This window comes from Bombus fervidus, chromosome 6 (genome assembly GCF_041682495.2).
Source record: "Bombus fervidus isolate BK054 chromosome 6, iyBomFerv1, whole genome shotgun sequence".
NCBI classification, from domain to species: Eukaryota; Metazoa; Arthropoda; class Insecta; order Hymenoptera; family Apidae; genus Bombus; species Bombus fervidus.
The window spans coordinates 4,076,877-4,094,622 of NC_091522.1; the positions used below are offsets into that span (position 1 = coordinate 4,076,877).

The window sequence follows — 17,746 nt, forward strand, 5'->3', positions numbered from 1 at the left end:
TTTGCGAATTAAAATTGAAAGAAAATAGTTCAGTTAGAATAAATTTAAATATTAGTCTATTAAACGATAGAAAGTAAAAAGTAAATTTTTGAGGGGAAACTTTCGTATCGTAAAAGATTAATCGACAATTATTTACAAAACACAACGATTTCAAAAACTTGAAATACGTTGTCGAAATCAACGCTCCAAACAACTTCTCCTTGTATGTTACCGTCGCTTGGCTTTAGTTTCCGAAATATTGGCAACAAACTTCAGTTCAATTTACATTGCGATTACATTTCATTCCGCTATGGGTATCCTTTTGTATATTTTTATATAAACCAACCTAAGTTATTTCCGATAATCATTTTTAACTGATATAAGAAAGAGGAATCAAGGCATTAGGTTTAGGGTAGATAATCATCTCATCATTATGCATTGTATAAATCAGATTATTATGATAATTTTTCGTATACAAATTTTCTAGATTCAGAAATAAGTGAAAGATAGTTTTTGTTCTTGACGTTTCTTCCAAATTATCGGGAGTTCCTCATATATGAAATAAGAGTGGCTGCCAAAAAACCTTATTTTTCAATGACGCGTCTTTTATTACATACTATATATATTTTATTTTCATAGCATCAAATTGCTGTAGTCATATGAAAGGATTACTAAAAACTGGTACGAAATTTAATATACTCAAACGTAATTAATTAGTGTGTAAATACCAATTAACACAATGCTACGATAAATATTAGGTTGTCCAAAAAGTTTCTTTCGTTCTATGAGGAAATAATAGACGCACAACGTTTTTTGTTTTATATTATTTTGTCGAATTACGTGCGATCCATTTTATTCTGTTGACATAAACACCGCTGCATTTTTGAAAAAACACGTTTGCGAAAGTAAGACACTTTTCGGACAACCTAATACGATGGTGTACAAATATAATTTTTGTAGCCTCGTAGATATCCTGTAGATTATCCTGTCAAACAACAAGTATGTAAGTCTTCCCAGTCGGTATTTTAATTTATTACGCTAAAATAAAAAATACGCTTGTGGTAACAGTATCCCAAAATATTCACTATACATTTATTCTCTGATCCACATAAATTGAGTCGCTTTACTACTACTATATTCGACCGCCGTTAGGCTGTGAAATAAGTTAAATTGTTCAATAATAAGACAGCTACAATTGACACTAAAATTTATTATATATAATCATGAAACCAGCATGATAGCATTCAGTTATGATATTTAGAGAAGCGACTATTCAATTATCAAAATCATCGTCGAAGTAGAAATTTTTCGAATATCTCGAAAGCTAAGGCCAAGCGACGCGACGGTAACATATATAGGAAAAAGATTTTTAAAATGTCAACTTTGACAACATATTTCAAGCATATTGAAATCGGTAAGGTCGTTCGTCATTCCTTTATACGTAACCACTGTTAAAAGTAATCACCTAAGACAACTAAAAATATTCTAAAAATTATTTTTTCTGAATCGCACGTCATTTTATTACCTTATGGAATACTTAAACCAGTAGCCTAGATATACCTGGTGTAAATAAATATAATTAACATCTTGTACGAGGTAATTCTACTTGCTAGACATGGCGTATGATTCGACGGTCTATATTGATTTGATAGGTGTGAAAATTGTCTAGGAAGAAAAAATTGTTTGACTGTCACGCTGGTCATTGGTGACCGGAGCGCTTCAACTTCTTACAATTGTAAAAATTGAATGAAAATTGACAGTTAGAGCATTTTAAATATAACCGATAAATAGAAGATACTTTGAAGTAAAAAGTGCCCCATTGAACAATTAAACATTTTCTTTAGAACATCAATAAAAAAAAATGAGAACAAATCTTGCATCTAACGGTGCACTGTGTTAAAACACTTTAAACATAAATGTGGCTCGTCGATACAATCTGGACGATTGGTGGTCACCTTTTTGGTCCAATTCTTAGCAATTTTTGATCCTGACTATTTAACATTTTTTTTATAGCACTCTCTGCAAAACTTTCGTGCCAGGTACGCTTGCCCTTCTTTCTTCTGTATTTCGTGTCGCGATCTTTGTCGAATAAGTATATTTGACGGCTCTGGTGAATGGCACTGTGTAAGATGCATTGCGAGTGCCATTTTAAAATCTGATACCTCGATTTTTGTGTTTGTTGCTTGTTTATAGAGTATCATCGCGTTTGAAGTTGATGTATTTAACAATAATTCTAAAGCTAATTTTATATACCACTTGAGGTTTCTTCTTTGTGGTGTAGAACATGCTATCGTTTAATCCGATAAATCTACAGCACAGTTTCCTCTGTTGTGATCTACCACTACCATTGGTTTATCACAAACATTATTTGTTTTGGAAACCTCTACCATTTCGGCCGAATGTTTCGTCGAAATCATAACAATATCACGCTTGTCTCTCCACCTTACTATTAAATATAGAACGAGCAAATACTGTTTACTAACATCTTCTACACGTTTCAGCAATATATTCTGGACGTTTTGCTTACGACGAAATAACGAATGCGAATGGTTTGCTGAAATAAACGAAGCCTTGTCATAATATGTCGCTATCAATTGTTACCAAGGCGCCACGGTGGTCACCCGTGACCGCCAATAAGATAACGGTCCATTGGGGATGAATTTCTCTTACATCATCAATTTATTATTATTTTACCATTATATGCTTTGAATAATAAAAATACTCCCGTGGCGTCCTGAGCGAAACATATGATTTCTGCGTAGCAATCAAAGTGTTAACAGAGATCGCGTATAGAAAGAGCGTTTAATTTTACTTGTTGTTTCCTACTTAAGGAGTTAATAACAAACAACATTTTTATTGTTTCATATTAGCTAAACGGATTAGTTTCTTCCCTAACTGTGCTCGCTCAAGAAATCAGGTCTGACTTCCCGCTTCCTGTCACGTATTAAGTTGATCGTAAGAGAATTCTATATTTACCAGTACACAGGCTCCGGTCGATAGATACTACCTGTGATTTAGATGGTATATTAAGTGTCTGGCTATTGAACGCTCGATTCCCGCGCGATACATCATACCGATCGCGGCATCATGGATCTGTTATCTGTTACGGGCGCAACGGACGCGATCGTTTGTCAGAACGACATGGTAATATGATTGATCGAACATCGGTCTATTAGAAACGGTAAGAGAGATCTTGCTCGTCCAAACTGGGAACCGCTAATGGAATCGAATGCGTCATCCCTTTATCGAACGTTCCATTCGTTGCGATGGTTGAATTTGCCTTTGAGTTAACAATTTCGATGTTTTTATCTTTGAGAAAATTTTGTTTCTATCATCGAAGAATATTTGTATACTTATTACAGTCTAATTGTATATTTATGTAACTTTGTTTCCGACCTTTATTTAAATATTAGTATATCTTGCATTGTGAATAATGATTTCATAATGACAATATGGAAAAGGGCAAAATTTAAGAATATATCGAAGAAACTTTTATTTTTATATCTATACTATTTATATTAATATCGTTCTAATTACACAGATGTTATTTGAAATAATTATACCTATTTCATGTTTGCACATTGGAGTGTGATTATTTCACACAGAATGCCAATTAGGGTACCCCATCGTCGAAATGCCAATTGTTCAATGACCCAGGCTACAAAATTCTTATTAAAAATTACGTATATTTCTGTATAATTTAATTCATATGAAAACTACGTCTAAAAATTTCAATCGCAACTGAATAAACAACTACAACGAACAAAATTTCCTTCGTCTTCTGCGTCTACTTTACGATCATTTGCATCGAACAGACGAATGCAACGAGTCTAAAATCAATGGATGCAGAGAAGCGCTAGAAATTCGATCTGGAAGCCACTTCCAGCGTCCATCTTTCGTAGAGAATGAGAAAGTGAAGGAAGAACAGGGTTGGAGTTGGATTCCTCTGAAATGGGAGCTGGTGAAGGGCCTATGAAAAGGCGTCGTACACGAACGAAAAAAGTAGCAGAGAATCTTGCAAATGACGATGCGATGACGATGCGCGTGTTGTCGGTTCGTAAAGGAAATGAATAACGATCAGCACCGTGGCCATTCGACTCCGCTTGTCTGTCAGCAGGACCATTATCGATTATGATAGCCGCTCGTCATGATCGATCAGGGAATCTGGAACTCGCTCGAGTCATTCGTCTTCAGCTCGTTCGCTGCCTGTCGATCCGTGATTCACGTGGTTGTTGTTCGATTACCTTTTGAACATTTTGTTGTGAATATTCCATAAAACGAGCTGTTAGCCTCGTTAATGTTATTGGTCGTATGCTGCTTAAATTCACGTCAAAGTAGCGGTACGAGAAATATTGTTATACTTAGGTCTTTATTAAGTCGTACAAGATTACAGTAGTGCTTCGTTAACTGTCCTTCACTGTCCTTCGCAATGCCTGGTTTTTAGAATCAATTTTATCCAGTGAAGTTTGAAATCTTTTTGCACAACTATAATACATGATATCATTAACACTAGAACTATCGATAGTTAACACGAAGCTATTTTTACCAACGCCAGTCAAAACGACTGGCCTTTAAAAAATATAATATGTAATATAATAATAATATAATAATAATAATAATAATGATGATATATAATATGTATAATATATAATAATAATAATAATAATAATAAGTAATAATAGTATATTTTTATATTTACTGATCTATTACCTTCTTACAGAAGAAATTCCATGTTATGTAGCATATTTTTGATATTATTAATCCATCTAGGATACCTGAACGAGGGTTGGCACATTTATAAAATTGTAGAGCCACTCATTTTGACTGCTGTGGTATTTTTAATGTTAACATCAAGTGTTTTAGCTATCGATCCGGAATTTTCCTGATAACTGATATCATCATATCGAATGATACGCGGTAAAAATTTTAAAAACGTGTGGCAAGTTGTACGAAACGAGGAAACTGGTTAATTAGGGTTCGATAAACAGATTGCAGGATTCTTTTACACTTAGACAAGTACCAACCATTTTTACTATTATTGGTATAAATAGCCTTGATACAAAATCATTTTGAGTTTGAATACATAAAAAACAAAATAAAATACATTATATTATTCCTTTAGTTATCGTTGCACAAGTCATTACATCATTGCGGAAAAGATACAACATGAAGTAGGAATTTTAAAATAAAATTGTAAAACAATTTGATTGGTGTGGTAGTTCTAATGTTAATAGGATTGTACAGATTACAAGTTATAGTTATTAGCAAAAATTCTCCAATATGTAATTGAATGTTTTTGCGGATTTTCTTTAATAAAAATTCAGGAAATTCGTTTCCAACGTGGATTTCGATTCGTTATAATTTTATGTGAAAAGCAATATCAACTAAATGGTCAGCTGTGGATAAAGAGGTACTTTTTAAACATTAAAAGGCTTTCTTAAACATTCTTAATGACATCCGAACATAGTATAGTTAATGGATCGAATATTTCGCCAATTCATTAATATTAAGTTGTAAATTATTACAAACAGTTCTTAGCCTTACGTGTATACTCAATGAAAAAGAAAAATACTCGTGATTTTCTAGAAATACATATACTTTCAAGAAATGTCAGACAAGATTCCAATGGCTCTGTCCAATTAACGAAACATTATTGCTAATGTATCTTACTAAATATACGACTGACAATAAATCTAGAATTTTGTAACGAAGCCTACATATTATCAGGGCTTAAGAATATTTAAAAGAAAATTCCTGCCTCTCCTATCTAGTTAAAGATTATTATACAAAGGAAAAATAGATAACCATAGTCTAACATACCTTTTACGGAACGCAGTTTCACCGACAATTATCTCGTTAATTCTACCAGCTGTCCGAAGACAACAATTGGCTGGTTTCAATTTAGACAATTGCCTGCATAATTGGCTCGCGTCGCTGTTTTTAAGGCCCGAGATGGACGCGGTGCATGTTTCATTCGCGATTAATCCCCGGGCATTTCCAGGCCCGCAATTACCCAAGCTATCTTCCCGAGAGACCTGCGGGCCAACCTCGTTTTTACCTGATCGCCTTTTTCAGTTTCACCAATGAGCAAAATCGTTTGGTCGTGGTGCCTCGATGGTGCCCAAATGGCCCTGAAAAACTCCACACACGATTTCCCAATTTACTAGCGAATTCCATCCGTAAGATCGTATTAATACGTCCAGTTGCAAAAAAATTCTAATTGCCCCATTGTAATGGACGACCACGGATCTTGAATTCCACGAAGATTCTTTGCGATCGTTTTAACGTCAGGCTCGCGACGCTTTACGAAAGCGGCAATTTCGTTCGTCTCGCGTCGACATCTTTTTTCCCCATCTTTCCTTTTCTTCTTTCTTTCTTTTTTTCACCGATGAAACCGAAGGAACTTGTCAGATCCTGCCGGCAATTCGATCCTACGTAATTACGTCTTCAGCGTCTCGTTCGCCTCGGTTTCGTGTCCGTATCGAACGATTCTATTACGACGTGGACTACCTTCGAAGCGGCTCGAATTCAACCGATGAACAACGTACTTACATTGGTGGCTGGCATCTTTTCTTATTGGCCAATGAAACTCGTGACCAGAAAGAGCTTCTCTTTCTTTTTGTCTGGCCGAAATACGAAAGAATAATTAAAAAAATCGATATTCCGATGTAGAAGTGGAGAAATCATTGATTTCTTCGATTCTCCATATATTAAATCTAATTAATCAAATTTCCAACGATCTATAGAAAAAAAAAAGTAATAAAATTAACGTACATCAAGGATGTACAACTTTACATAATATAAATTCATATAAAAAATGTACAGTTGCGAATTAGTTAAGTTTGCTGACGACGAGTGTCAATAAAATGCAAACGAAATGGAGAACAGCTGTTTGGTGATCGGTGAAAGCACTGAGATGATATGATTAATGGAAACGAGCGTAGTTAAAATTGTTCCGTTAATGGTCGATTGAAATCAATTAAGAGGATCGTGCTAATAGGTGAGACGTTGTGTCAATATCATTTAAGCGAAATGAAGTCTGAATTACTTGTATAGCGTCGCATCCGTTCGTTCCATATTTGTACAGTTGTACGGCGTTGAAGAATCGTTCGCGCCTCGATTCTCGAACACTCTCTTGTCATTTAGCAAAAGGAAACAAAAATCGTTGGAAACCACTCGCTGGTACGTACGATCATAGTTTCTGGCATATTTTTCGTACGAGAATGTTACACTATCAATCTTCTCGTGTCTGGCAATGAGAACTCACCAAGGATGAAGAACACTTGAATCCACACAGTGCTCCTTTCGTCGTTACATATGGCTCTGGCTTTGTTCGTGGCTAACGATTTTACCTTTCTGTTCGCGATCATCGTTTGTCTTTGGGCTTGTCAACCGCGTGAGTCATTACTCGGTCGCTTAGATTGCTCCGTCAGGTCTACAAGTGATTATTATCTAATTACATCCCTGGGAAAAGGAAGAGAGAAAGCTAATATCTTTCACTGGAAACTCTGTTCAGACAAATCTTAGCAACAGAAACTCTAAATAATCATTTCAAAATCACACGGATATGTGTACGCTTGAAATTCCTATTTGTTCGATTTAATTAAAAATCCTTTCCGGGTCCGCGTCTAATCGATTATCGTGAGAACAGGAATCTCATTAATAACGGAATGAAAAGTGCCTTATCGAGCATGACATACTCTCTTCCTTTTATACGACGTTATTCATCAATCAAATCCTTATATTTAAAAACGTTACGAATGGAAATTTCAGTAATTCAATGTATTTAAAATTCTAACTCTTAATTACCTCAAATTAACTTTCAGACCAATGCTAATAATGAAATAAGTATTTTCGCTGTAACACTCTCGTGCTCCATTCCCAAACATGCAAAATCATAAGTAAAAACTTCAATAATTCACTATATAAAATTCCAAAAACTATTAAACTTTAATAACAAAATAAACTTTACCATTATTTTCTCCCGTTCCCAATTACCAAGAAAAAAAACAATATTACGGCTAAAAATGTCAATAATTCAGTACATCTAAAATTCTAAAAATTAATTAGTCCAAATAAATTTTGTAAGCTACTAAAGCCAAACAACAAAATAAAAACTTTAATAACAAAATAAACTTTTCCATTATTTTCTCCCGTTCCCAATTACCAAAAAAAAACAATATTACGGCTAAAAATGTCAATAATTCAGTACATCTAAAATTCTCAAAATTAATTAGTCGAAACAAATTTTGTAAGCTACTAAAGCGAAACAACAAAATGAAAACTTTAATAACAAAATAAACTTTTCCATTATTTTCTCCCGTTCCCAATTACCAAAGAAAAGAACAATATTACTTCTAAAAATGTTAATAACTCAGTACATTTAAAATTCTCAAAATTAATTAGTCGAAACAAATTTTGTAAGCTGCTAAAGCAAAACAACAAAGTAAAAAATCTCCACCTGTCATTCCCTATTCTCTCAGATATACAACGCAGTTGTCGACATTTTTGTATAAAGAAGTCAAAGAGCCGCAAATGAAGAAAGAACTATAAATAAAAAAAAAAAGGAAAAAAAGGAGAGACGATTCCATTGACTGGCGAAGGAGGACTCTATAAACGCTAGACCTTTCGGTAGGTGGAGCCTGGCTAGCCAGGGTGTGGCCCCTGAGGAAACCAGGGGTTGTTAGTACACGCAGGAAGCACCGGTAGAGGGGCTGAAAATGATTTAGGTTCTTTGTAGAAGGATGGTGGGGAGGGCATTGGCCGAGCACGTTAGGGGGTTGGTTTCAATATGAGCCAGCTGGCGCCTCACACGGGGATCATCGCTGATACCTATGTTCCATTTCGGTGGAAGCCGGCTTTACGTCCCACGTTTTGTGTACGCACCCTGGAAAAAAGGCAACGGTCTCGCGGATGATGCCTGGCAAAACGACGACGTCTGGGAAACCGTAACTGCTGGGCAATCTACGTTCGAGGGGTTGACTTTACTGCGGAGGATACGTGGGAGATGCTTTTCTGAGAAACCACAAGAAATATTTTATTACAAACTGGGGTTCAGCGAAACGTAAGGGTTGTCGTTCTAAGGGTTGTCGTCTTAAGTCATCATTTTTTTTTTTTTTTTTTTTTTTCCTAATTTTAAGACTCTATTCTTTTCAATTTGCAAATTTACTGATGCATTGGTAGATTACATAGCAATTGTCAAATTTCTCTGGACGACCGGGAGCATTTCTATATGTTGAGGTTATTAGATGTATATGAATACAAAGGAACGCGTGGATAAATTGTAAGGTAGAAAATATATATTTTAAATACTGAAGCGTAAATACAAATCGGAATATAATTGAGCTGATCCAGATCCGCACGCTAGCAGTGTTGCCCTATGACTGAAAACCTTGAAGCCATCGTCGCCTGTGTACTGTTTATGGTTTGCCTTCGACGTAGTCTTTTGTCTATGCGCTGTCGATGGCTTCAGTGCTTGAGAAAACTCAAAGACAAGATGTAGAGAAGTGATGACCACTTCAACACTATAGATTAAGGAAGCTACTGGGATCGCGTTTTGTCTGTAACTGTAAGTAGCGGTATTTACATGTATTGCGGAGGTCTCATACATGTACTCGTGCATATTCAAATCATTGCACACCAAATTGATTTTTCACGTTGCGAATATTCTGGAGCATACCAAAACACATTAGCTTCTAATTAATTCTCAGAATTTTAGAACTTGTTCTCATAAAGCAATTTCACATATATCGCTGGTCATCGCAATGCTAAAATTCACAGAAATTTTAAGAAGTTCACACTTTCGAGAAGATTGCAGATATATATTGGGTTGGCAACTAAATGATTACCGCCTAATGACTTAATTGCCAGCCCAATAGTAGAACGCAAATTTCCAACACGCATGTGACACAAAATCAGCATTTGTTCTATCCAACCATGAAAAAGAAATGTACCAGCGAGTTCTCTGTATAGAAGAAAATAGGAAAAACACGAAAGACGAGAAGATGAATGGCTGGACGCGCGTGTCCTAACAGCAGGGCGCAGACTTCACCGACGGAGAAGGAATCGGGGTGATACTGCGCTCTTGCGGCGACAATGAAAGGGACTGGACATCCGAAAACACGGCTACCGCCCACTCGATCGTTTGTACATTGGCATTGTCGTTCTGTTGTTGCCGCTGTTGCCGTGCTCGCTGTCGACGTTACCGCAATGCACAATGAGCGTCACCGGTCGTCCACAAAAGGGACAGATTTGTCCTAGCGACCACCCTACACGATCGTCACAATAGGACGATACGTTCCAGAAGTCCACGTGTATCTCTCAGTATCGAGTTCACGGGGTGCTTTTTTTCAAGAACTTTCCATTTTCTTCTATTTATGTCCTTTACCTCGTGTTTGGACATTTGTTAGTTACAATTGTTTTTTTCTGCTTGACGTGTTGTTGGGGTAGATTTTTGATAAACCTTTCAACTTCAGATGTTTTCTATAGTTCATCGAAAGTTTTAAATGGAAATATAACGAGAGAAGATTAATTCTAGTTTCCACTTTTCCTTTTACGACGCTTAATCGTTAAATGTAAAATTTCCTAACTGCATCACTATGTTATACATAGCAAATTGTTTGATTGTCTAATTTACTTTTAAATAGATAGACGTTATTGTTAAACAATTCACTTGATTTGGATGCCGTTAGAAATGCGTGCAGCCTGCTTAGGCCATTTTTGTACTCGTTCCATAACACCATATTATTCGATTAAAAAAGAAAGATTCAAAATGTTTGAGACAAAATAATAAGTACATAAAGTACTTAATAAGATACAGTATGTAAAGAGTATGAGCTGGGATCAAGGCTAATTATCTTCACTATTATATACAAAGTCTGTTTGCGCCTCAATTTCGAATGGTCCTATAATTTCATGTCCAGAGGCTGTGCGTTACTATCCACGTTATTCTCCAATTTACGAGCCGAAGACATCCTTATCGATCCTCGAAAGTCTGCTCCTTCGTTAAACATTTCTTCTGGTTGGTCTATCCGTTCTACTCGTGGCTCTCATGACACGCAACGTAACTCCACATGTCTCAAAAGTCGCCGACACAATGAGACGAGCGACGCGAACCATCTAACAGCCACCTTTCCAGCACCTGGCAGCCCTGAAGCGTTCGCCATAGAAATCGGAAATACAAATTGTCCGGGCGAACGTCGCGTGGTACTGGGAAAAGCCACAAATCACCCGTTTGCCCCTCTACCTTTCCTTTTCTCTATTCTTCGATCCACTATAGCCAGCCACGATCCGATCTAAAATGACGCTAACGAGGCTGCTTCTCGCCGAGCTGACGGCCAACTTCCAACAGACTTTGCATAGGTGCTACACGAGTCCACGAGCTTATTGAATCGCCAAGCAGATAGGCTTCTCGCGCTGGCTGCTCGGTGAGAATGGGAACGCACAGAATTGACGTTTGAAAATTGATCGTCTTCCTTAGATCTTGAAGACTTAATTGGGATATGTTTGACTTTAACTCTTTCAGGTTCTGGCTATATAATATTCTAACTATTAATTAAAAACTATTAATGTTGATGTATTAAATATAAACTCACGCTTCTTCAATTTTATTAAGTTTCGTGATTATTTCTATTTGTTGTTAGACAAGTTAACAAACACACCTTCGCAACATCAGAAGTTTTCAGCATCGCTTCAATTCTTCTCCAAACTAACGTTAAATCCTCTCTCTCTTTATTTTCTCAATCTGTAGCGGCACGAGTAGAAGATAACTTAAATCATGTTGTTGTTTTGCCTCGGAGTATCAAAATCGTTAGGCAAAAAATGTCGCCGCTACGTGCAACCGTCGAACAAAGACAAATTTCAATTTTCCGACTTTGCCCGACAGGTATAAATAAACGGACGCAACCGAAAAGAGTTCAGTATATACCCAGTATCCATCAGTATCTACGAATTATCTGCGAGTTGTTATTCCACCGTCTGCGTCTCACGACAATATTTATTTATATTTACTTAATTATTTCAAATATACTTGACGAGTTGCAACAGCGAGTTCCTATTTACCTATTTACCAATCCTCTACGAATCCTTTACAAATCTTCTCCCCCAAAAGCCGCTCTCGAACAGTAGTTTCTTCGGTTGCTGAAAATGGAACGCGCAACATCGTCGAAGTATCCTCTTACAACAACCGCCTACCTCGATATCAATGTAAAAAGAGCAAAAAAAAAAAATGAAAGATTTAAAAAATTAAAAAGTGGAATGAGACAGAAGGAAAAAAGAAGACATGGCTTGGCATCTAGGTCCGGTGGAGGTCTTACGGTTGTCTCTAGTAGCGATTGTCGGGACCCGAGCACGTACGAGAGAGCCGATTAGCCTGGAGATCGTGTTATATTCCCCGTGGGCGAGAGCAGTCGCGAGGCGAAACGGACGATCCTGCTCGAGGACATAATTTACGCTGGGAAAGGGCGAGTAGCGACAGCATTAGTAGCTAAGTGGGGTCCTACGTTATCCTATATCCCGGCGTGGATTGCGTCTGTACGTGTACGTAGACACAGCGTGCCCGGGGACTCACGATACGCGCTCCTTCGGGTGATTCCTATCTGCCGCTGGCACCCGCCACGCCGGCAACAACACCGAGGCCCATTCAGATTACGATCTTCCCTTCCTCTAAGCGACCACGAGAGAGCCGGAGAAGGCAACCGTTTAAGGCTCCGAGAAAAATGAACCGACTACGATGCGCGCTTATTGTTGCGCGTTTCTTCGCTACCAGCACCGGTGAATCGCAAACTCGCCGCGACACCTTCGTCCAACCGTTTGGTACCACTTTCCCGAGTACGTGGAAGGGTTATTACCATTTTGTTTGGCGAGCTCCTTTGTCTTCGCGTGAATCGTAGATCGTTGGATCGAGGGTAGAAAGTAGATAAAGGATGGTTGTTGGAAGAGAAAGGAATTTTGGAATCGGAATCAGTTAAAATTGAAAGAAAAAGCTAAACAAAATGGTAATAGTCGCGTGATATGATCGCAAAGACTGGGAAGAAGTATCGATAAGGTGAGGTATTTTGGGTTTGGTATTAATTGAAATTGAATAGAAATAGTTTTCAATGATAATGATTCCATGAAGAAGGACTAATAGAATTGAAAACAATAGTGGAGAAGGGAAGGGCAATACAAGACGGGGAAGAACGACCATAAGGAAGCAGAGCAAGGAGGCAAAAGCCCAAAAGTTGCTATAGTTTTAGAAAATATATAATGGAGTGCGATATAACAGAGTGGATAAGAGGGGAGGTAGATATATAAGAAAAGAGTTTAGATAGATATAAGGGAGGAGGCAATAAGGTGATAACGTCATAAAACTGATAGAATATAAAAAGCGTGATAGGTAAACGAGATGTAAAACCGAAACGTCCAAAGCCAAAAGGCACGGACTAAGTAACAATAATAATAATAATAATGATTCCATGATATGCTTGCAAACGTTATAAGAAAGTTTTCACAATAATAGTTAGATATTCGTGAATTTTGAATCTGTAATTAACCAAACTGAATAGCTTCACGATGTATTTAGTCACAAACGGTACAAAGAAATTCGCACCACGTTCATTAGAGGGAACACACGAAGAATTATAATATTTGAATTGATCAAAATTCGTTGTTATTAATAAACACCGTAATATAGTCTCAGATACTGTAAAGAAATTCTCGTGACTAATCATAGCAGAGCATGCAAGAAACAAATTTTAGACTTTGATATTCGATAAAAACTCCTTTCAATGATAATAAGTCACGATACAGTCGCAAGTGCTACAAAGAAGTTGCTTATTTCAACACCAAAGACGATCCCTCGCGATATTCTACATTCTCTCACACAATCGCAGCACAAAAGGACGACTATAAGAGTAACCGGCGCTTTGCAACACGTATCGCGAAGCGCGAGAACAGGCGTCGACGCGAGAATCGAGCAGAAAGGCATCAAAGAGTATCGGTTCGTTGGAGACAAGGGTCGGTGACACACGATGCTCGAGGAACGTGGCGTCTTCCTCCCGAGCCGGGATTTACATTTACCTGTGGAAGGATCGCCGAGACCAGGCGGCATTGAATCGTCAGTCAATGTGAAATTTAAACGTAGAAGCGCGTCCGGAGGGCCGCGAGGAGGCGACCAAAGGCGAGATAGGTATCCGAATACATTAAAGCAGGTTCGAAACGCGGTGCATGGGATTGTCGAGGCCTGGTGAAGGGTTTTTGGTGGCCGATAGTCGGCAAGAAAGTCCCGTCAATTAATTAGAGGCAAAATGGCCACCACGGGGGAACCGGTGGACCACCATTTTATCTGTTGCAGCGCAGCACCAGGCCGGATTCGACGTTAAGCGTCGAACGTAGTCAGTCGTAAAGTAGAGATAAGTCGCCGCCTACCAGAAAGGATAGCCGAAACGGCAGCAGCAGCTGCGCCCGCAGATATTATGGCGCCGAAAGGGGGCCGGAGAGGATAAATCCCCGGTAGATTAGATCGTGGGCCTGACTTCTCCTCGAGCTTTCCAGTCTCGTGAAACTTTCGGCCTTAACGTTTAAACTACCACTGATCATCCCCCTTTCTCCCCGTCGTTCGTCCTATCGCGCTGTTCTTCTCGCTGATGGCGCTGGCCACCTGGACGAGAACGAATGTCGCGCCTTCCAAATCCTCTTCCTTTCCGATCGTCATGCGTTTCCGTGCTGCATCTTGTGCCTTTTAAGCGTCTTTTGTACTGACCTTCGCGATTGCCATGACCACTGGCTCATTTTAGATTAGGAGTACACGATATTTGTCGACTAATTGACGGAAACATTTGGTCATCGCGACTTTGAAAATTATAGAATAACTTCTCATAAACATGTTTCAGAGGCTACCGGAAACAGCCATAGAAAACGATCTCGAAAACGTTCGAAATGTTATATGTATATGCATTGGAAATGATAATAGCTGGCATAAGCATTTATTTAAAAAGAAATATAATTTCGAAATTTATTACCCCATTTTTCATTGCTTATGTACCTAATAATAAAACTAGATACAGCATGGATAAGGTTATACTTAAAATTCAATCTTATACTCTACAGAATAATCAAAATATCGTGTGTTTTAAGTGCAGTAAGGTAAAATATCAAAAATGAGAAAATAATTCGAATAGATCTATGTTAAAATTTAATCTTAAAGTTAAGATTAATCATCTGTGGAGGACACAGTGTTTATGTTGAAATAATATTCAGTGATATTTATTAAACAGAACTACAGAACCAAATATATATAAACGAGTGATATAATTAACAACGTATGGAAATTGTTGATTGTTGGCCAGTTACTCTCAGACTAGACGTAGGTAGTGACCCATGATCCCTTAAGTATTTTGAACCCCACTCTCTATACAGTAATGAGTATGACCTGTGTAAGTGTCCTGTTCAAATGTCTGTGTGGGTGTCTGTGTAAGAGTATTTGTGCCTATACGTGTAATATCGTTGTATTACAACAAAGAGGATAATGGCTGGCATAAGCATTTATTTAGAAAGAAATATAATTTCGAAATTTATTACCCTATTTTTCATTGCTTATGTACCTAATAATAAAACTAGATACAGCATGGATAAGGTTATACTTAAAATTCAATCTTATACTCTACAGAATAATCAAAATATCGTGTGTTTTAGGTGCAGTAAGGTAAAATACCAAAAATGAGAAAATAATCCGAATAGATCTATTATACTCCTATTAACCTAATCTAATTCACAAATGTTTCAGTGTGTTTTAATCGTTTTGTTATTGAGGAATAAACTTTGCTACGTTATACGGTAATTTCATTTTCTTATCGAACATTATCGTCTCTTATTTGAATGACCATTTATTTCGAATTCATTTTAGATATCTCGATGATATTAATTTAAATGAGGAAATTTATAATCTCGAGGTAAAGTGGCCGTGTCGGATCGTATAAATAAATATAATTCAACAGTTTAGACGTGTTTCGACATCGTTGAACGTTCGTTCAGCTTCCCTGAACACACGCGCCATTTTAATGTTGGCCAGCGTGAACGCAGTTTACGCCCGTTAAAGGAAATAGCTCGCGTTTCAGACGTTCACGTAACAACGAGCCGTTGTAAAAGGCAGCGTGGCGGATTTTCTGTGACGGGCTGCCACCGATCCGTTAGCTCGCCATATTCGCCACCAACGTTGCTTACCCAATCGAAACGGTAACAAGAATTTCCCTGAGCAATTACAATCAATTACATAATAAATAAGGCTGGAGGATCAGTTGAAAAAAAGCTGTGGATGGTCGTTGATTTATAAACAAAAAATTCTCCGAGCACGCATCTCAACTTTTCCTACCAATTGATCTAGATAAAATAATTAGAGATGTGAGTAAGTGACAAGTAAATTACAGGTTCGACTCTGTTGAGGTTTGTTAGAATTTAATCTTGAAGTTAAGATTAATAATCTGTGGAAGACACAATATTTATGTTGAAATAATATTCAGTGATGTTTATTAAACAGAACTACAGAACCTGATGTATATAAGCGAGTAATATAATTAACAACGTATGGAAGAATTGTTGATTGTTGGCCAGTTACTCTCAGACTAGACTTAGGTAGTGACCCATGATCCCTTAAATACTTTGAACCCCACTCTATACAATAATGAGTATGACCTGTGTAAGTGTCCTGTTCAAACGCCTATGGGTGGGTGTAAGAGTTTTGTGCCTATGCGTGAAATATCGTTGTATTCCAACAAGGTTGTTAGATGTATGTGAATACAAAGGAACGCGTGGATAAATTGTAAGGTAGAAAATATATTTTAAATTCTGAAGTGTAAATACAAATCGGAATATAATTGAGCTGATCCAGATCCGCACGCTAGCAGTGTTACCCTATGACTGAAAACCCTGGAGCCATCGTCGCCTGTGTACTGTTTATGGTCTGCCTTCGACGCAGTCTTTTGTCTATGCGCTGTCGATGGCTTCAGTGCTTGAGAAAACTGAAAGACCAGATGTAGAGTTTTTTTAGAAGTGGTGACCACTTCAACACCAACAAACAATTATCTTTTCGTAAGTATTTGAAGCTTAATTTCATCAATGCCTTTCTCTTTACCACTCAAATTAATTAATTACTAAAAAGATACTACGAGAAGACTAAACAGATCATATAGAGCTTTTCTTTTTTTACAAGTGATAACCACTTCCACAGACTCGATGATCGGTAATCGCGTCTTTGTTTCCGAAATATAATAAGTACACATAAATTTGTATAACGTTTCTACTGCTTTTTGGTATAATAGCGTTTTATGTGAAGTCACTGTGCCGCGAAGAAATATAATACTCGTGATGAACACTGTTTAATAAAACGTTGGAGCGAAATTTATTTGCGAGCTATGCTTTTTGTTTCAATTTTGAAATCCAAGAAATTTCACACAAGAGATATATTTTTAGAATCAATCGAAGAATATTTCTTACCTTATGTTCACGAAATACTATACTACAACGCAGGAAGTCGATATATTGCAACTAACGATGAGAATAATCTTTCATTAGCCGGCGAATTTCGTTTGCAAGCATCGTAATCGTACAGAAATACAGACTTCGTATTTATCTCCCTAAACACAGCAGTTAGTTCGATTTTTCCAAAGTCTCAGTCGAATGTATTCGATAGAAAAATTATTCTGAAAATGAATCTTCATTCGGCAAAAAGTGCTTTGAGCTGTAAAATCTCCCACGCCATACTTGCGGCTCACCCTTTATGTAGGTACTAGAT

At 37.4% G+C, this 17,746-nt stretch overlaps 1 long non-coding RNA gene across 1 annotated transcript in view; it reads right to left on the reverse strand.

Moving 5' to 3' along the window:
• Positions 1-1,798: 1,798 nt before the first annotated feature.
• Positions 1,799-17,746, reverse strand: part of LOC139988385 (uncharacterized) — a 194,915-nt gene continuing 178,967 nt past the window's right edge. The window contains exon 2 of the long non-coding RNA XR_011800099.1: positions 1,799-1,966. This is a non-coding gene — a long non-coding RNA (uncharacterized lncRNA). The remainder of the gene's footprint in view (positions 1,967-17,746) is intronic.